The sequence below is a fragment of the Mycetomoellerius zeteki genome, unplaced genomic scaffold, assembly GCF_001594055.1.
Source record: "Mycetomoellerius zeteki isolate Tzet28-1 unplaced genomic scaffold, Tzet1.0 scaffold25, whole genome shotgun sequence".
In the NCBI taxonomy this organism is placed as follows: domain Eukaryota; kingdom Metazoa; phylum Arthropoda; class Insecta; order Hymenoptera; family Formicidae; genus Mycetomoellerius; species Mycetomoellerius zeteki.
This window is the reverse complement of record NW_017257227.1, coordinates 1,280,212-1,285,589: the sequence shown is the minus strand read 5'-3', so window position 1 is coordinate 1,285,589 and position 5,378 is coordinate 1,280,212.

Sequence of the window (5,378 nt, the reverse complement as noted above, 5' to 3'; positions counted from 1 at the left end):
CGCTCTTCCTCGAGCGATGCTCAGAACGGAGATTCGGATAAGAAATCGGGCTAATAGGGTATCAGTGGGTGCTTCTCCGACGGCATTAAGGCGATCCCCAGCTCTGAAAACCTGAATGCTGTTCGCACGAGTCCGCCACACGTACGACCATTTCCGCCTCACACCATCCAATGGAGGATTTGTACCGCGTCGTTCCTCGTTGAAGACGAGGGTAATCGAACGGCGTTTCCACCATCGAAAGCGATATTACCAGTAGTCTGTGATGCAGTGCCGGTCGTTCGAGGAATTGGCCACGAACGGTCGTTTTCCCGGAGCGTGCGAAATTAGGTCGGTCTACGCGCGTCCGTACGAAAGTCACGATGATCTGGGGCGGAACGGAATTGGCCGCGTGCTGACCGGTGCTCTTTCTCTTTCTCTCTCCTTTCTTCCTCGTCGATATGCCACGAGTGTCCGATTTCTCTAGAATCAAGTGTGCAGAACTTCATAGGAATAGAACATATAGCTCCGTCCCCCCCAAAACTCTCGCCAGCAAAAATGTAAACGGGAACGCCAGAAGTACTGGATTTCCAAATATATCGAATAACTGATTTCTGCTTACATACCGGATTTCTTATATTAAGTACATTATTGTTGCTACAAACCAGACTTTTTATCGATGAAGAAATATCTAGAGTTATATAGAAATACACACATTCGACGCAGGTCTAACATTACGGAAATTGATGGTTCAAGTTAGATCGTACAATATTCTAGTCTGCGCACACATATTATCTTAATTTGAAAAGTTTTTTAACGATTGACTCATTCGTCGTTTATGGATCTTCCAACTTACAAATCCAATTCCAAATCTGATTTACTTCGTTTCTTTCGATGTCTTTCATTATTGAAATTGAAATTGTAATCGGATATATTTTTACGTTTCGCAAAAATCGTAGATCTTTTTAATAAAATATGCAACGCAATATTTTGATGAAAAGAAAGTAGAAACAATTGTCCTCGTACAAACTTTATTCAAAACAAGTCGTACGAAGTGAAGATGTGTTTACTACATCATACAACTGAGAGATCGAATGAGAGATTAACTATTACAGATCGAAAGAGATCTTCACTCAAATGGAAGAGGTACAATTTTAGTTAAAAACAGTGACTAATACCGCTTCTAATATCGAAAATATTAATCGTGGGAATTCTTAGAAAGAGAAACGAAGAACGTGATAAGATCGATATAGATATAAAGATTTGTTCGAAGTAGGACTTTATAACATTTTGATAGTGGATTGATGTCTTAAGTAAATAAGTTATAAGGTAAGAGTCTAATCAGATAGCAGAATTAAGATTTATTAAGGTACTTTATTAAAGTAGACATCGTTTATCGAGAAAACTGTTTGTAAAAGATTTACAAATATGAACGTGTAGCGGCATACAAGCAGATAGGTAGCGGCACAGAGCGCTCTCTATATTGTCGCATTATTATCTTATCGAGACACTGTCGCGATGTAGGATAAGTACTGTGAGAGAACACAATCATTTTTTACCGACATCATTTTCTAATAATTCTCGACAAGTGTTTTATTCTCACGATTCGTAGACGATAGCAATGCAGCTACTTGTTACAAGAGATGTATTATGGAAGTTATATATTTAAAAGACTCGAAGTCAAAATTGAAATGCTAAAGAATTACAGGCTGTCCCATAAAGTTGTTGGAATTAATTAGCTGTCATTTCTAAATGTATATATAGGAAAAATGAAATATCTTTTAATAAAGGATATTTGATAGTTTTATTTACATATAAAGAAGAGAGAGATTGGAAATATTTTTATCATTTAATTAATTTTTATAAAATGTTTAAATATTGTCAATCTTGATAATATATATTTCGGAAATTAAAAAAAATTTATTTAACATCTCTTTTATTGAAAAGCATTTTCATCATAAACGTTTATTAGATAATAAAAAAAATTTTTAATTATTTTCATTTCAAATGTAAATAAAACTGCCAAATATCCTCTGTTAAAAAATATTTTTCCTATGCGCGTTTAAAAATAACAGAAGATTAGTTTCTATAACTTCCCATTGGACACTCTATATATGTTTACGAGTAACAGTTTATTTTCTCAGTAATATTCGAATATGCAGTGAATGCAAAAAGTATTCGTATAGAAAAGATTTTTATAAAAAAGCTTTATTTGTAGATTATAAATATTCACTAACAATAAGTACATTCTCTGTTCTAACCTAAAAAAAAAACTTCGCGAAAATAACCGTGATCTTAGAAATTAAATTTCTCGACTGTACAAATACTTTTTGTATGTCCAACTAATACAATTTTTTTTATTATTATTAAGATAATATATTTTAATTACACATATTTTTAGGTAAAATAATTTTGAGAAAAATACAATCTATTTTCTTTTTTGTTAATGAATTGCTAATTAATGTTTATTTTAAAACGAAATTAGATTTAAAAAAATATTTCTCTTGTACAAATACTCACTGTATATATATTTTCCATTCGAATCTATATCTCGCGTCATATTTTTAATCCATCGTATTAAATTTATTCATCTTCAGTTTCAGAACGAAATAAAATTCGAATTACCAAATCAAAAGATTTAAATAATGGAAAACCGTAATGTTCGTTTATTAATAATTAACTAGAAATGAAAAAAATATATTCGGTAGACGTTATTTTAGCACGTTAAATATTGCTTTATTGACATTCTGCATTCGGCATTTGTATTTTTGCAGCGTACGATGCGGCATACTTTGTAAACATAGTCGCTTTTGTTATCATTCACACGGTGAAACTAGTCAAATTCAGCGTCACACGGTGATTTGTTCAAGGTTTTTTACGAAATATTGCGCATATTGAGAGATCACAGCTTAATGCGAACTTTTTCCGATTGCTGCTTTTTCTTCGGAATGTAATCAAGCACGAATTGTCTACGATTGAAGTTAAAAATGCCGCGCAAAATATTACGCGATCATTGTGTTTTTTTATTACAAATATGCGCGAGTGAATTAATTGTGCCAATGTTATACGAATTAAAAAAAGACCCCAAGAACAAAAAAAGGAGATCTAGAAAGCATTCAACGATGAGACGGAATAATTAGGAAATTATTATCGACATTTTCGAATTATTCGATTATTAACGAAGCGTCATTTTTATGAAACGGACTTTGAATCGAGTCGCAACGCTTTTAATTAGTAAATACCTGGCATAATTGACTTTGTATTTTAATATTTATTCACCGCGTCACGTAAACTCATCGTTTTACACATCAGTAATTCAAATCCTTCATCGTTTAACGTTTATTACACTAATTATAGTACATCGCTCATTTCGATCAGAATTTTCGACACTTTAATCATTTCTGAAATATATTATTAAAATATTATATGATGGTGAAATACCTTGTAATAATTTAATTAGTAACATGACTAAACTGCATTATATTTACGTGAAAGAGTTGTGCTAAAAACATAAGGAATATCAGTTAACTGAATTATTATTTAATTGACTTGTCAAATCACCGTTTTTTTTATAATATATTTTTTATACATATTGTTTTTATCGTGTATTATATATATCACTCGTTAATTTATAACTGAAAAACAGAGTTGTTGATAAGAGGAAATAATTGCACACGTATACGTTTTTTTATTTAAAGGAACTCAAAAGTAAAAAATTATTTCATGAAAAATATTCTTTTTTGTTTTTTCCCTACTAGTATATTTCATTTTAATAATTAAATATTCTACGTGATATACTCTTAACATTAATTGTATATCGATTTCGCGTTTCGTTAGAAATTTTATTCCGACCTCTGAAACAGAAAGTATCATACATCAACGCGAAGTTTGAGCATTTGTTCTGTACATTCTGCCGGAAGCATATATTTCAGACTTTTGATTTTATTTACTTACGAACATGGTGATGTCGTTTTCGTTTTTGTAGACAGTGTTTTGTAATTATAGTGGAGTTATTTTATCGCGAAATGTAACTGGTTGGTAATGTGGCATAAACTTTCCGTCAGAAAGTTCATGTCACGATTTAACGACAGTGTATTTCTAAGTATCAGCTTACTTTTCTCGCTTCGCACAGTTAACGTTGAGTATATTTTTGTCACAGATACACGCGGCAATTTCTAAACAAGTTCTTAATATTTTTCTATTTTCCTCTAGGAAGAAAGTGGATAGAAAAGGAGAGGAAGGGGCAAACGCGACATGCCGAATTCGTGCACTTTGGCTCCTCGACAGTATGAAAATTTCCGTTTTAGTCATAATGCAAAGTTGGACACACCTGGCTTTTTATGGCAAGAGCAGCGGCGGCGTTGAAATTTTCACGCGGCGTATTACGAAATTCTGTGAAATTTCCTCCGGTTGAAAAAATCGATGCATCTCACGACAACGATGCGGGACACGATCATCGCGGCACCCTAGCGTCAAAGCGGATATTGGGTATTGCCAGCGGCAGCGGTGCTAAAGCTCTTTTCCATATATATATTTCTTCGTGCGCTCACGCATTGCTTTTATTTAGCACAATTTTCCCGAGGTTGGCGACTCTTTCGCAGTAAAGTTGATCGTTTCTATTCCGGAATTGCTCATCAGGCTTTTTACCGTACAACCGTTGTTCCGCGATGAATTCTGTGCCTCGCAACTTTGACACCGTTGCTCTTTGTTTCGCCTAATAAAAGACTCAGATCGTCAGCTTCAATTAGGACCGATGAAAGCCGTAAGAAAATATCGAGAACTTGGCGGAAATATATTCTACCGTTGCCGGTTTGTCCTTAAATTATTCAAAGCAATGCGCGGTCAATGTGGAAAAGTGACGCGAAAAGTTTGCACCACGAGCGAAATACAAAGCTTCCGTCTTATTCGCAAAATTGTTAGGAGCACCAGAAACGCATATAATTAAAATCGTAGAAATGTGAAAAGGTTTGCATTGCAAATAAGGATAATTCGACTTTTGTAATTAGTTTATTACTTTGATGAGACATTGTAAGATCGCTAAAAGATGATTCCGCGTTTTCAGAATATAATTGAGATGTACAACATGTGTACAATACCTGCCGTTTTATTGAGCGCAGAAATTTTCGAGCTGCGTTACCTAGCAAAATGCCACTTTATCCAGCAGATACGTATGCCAACGAGTATGACGAAGATGAATTCGTTCTCGAGTGCGCACGGGAGGATGGGTATGCGTAATTCATCAGCGTAATTGAGCTCGTGCAGACCAAGTTTGTAACGCTTCACGAGTCTCATGAGCCGAGTACCATTTCGTAATAGCACGTTAATTTTAGTATGCAATTTTCAAGCTTCATCATAAACCAAAACGTACTATATTTGTTCTTTAATTTGCAAAATTGATTTCA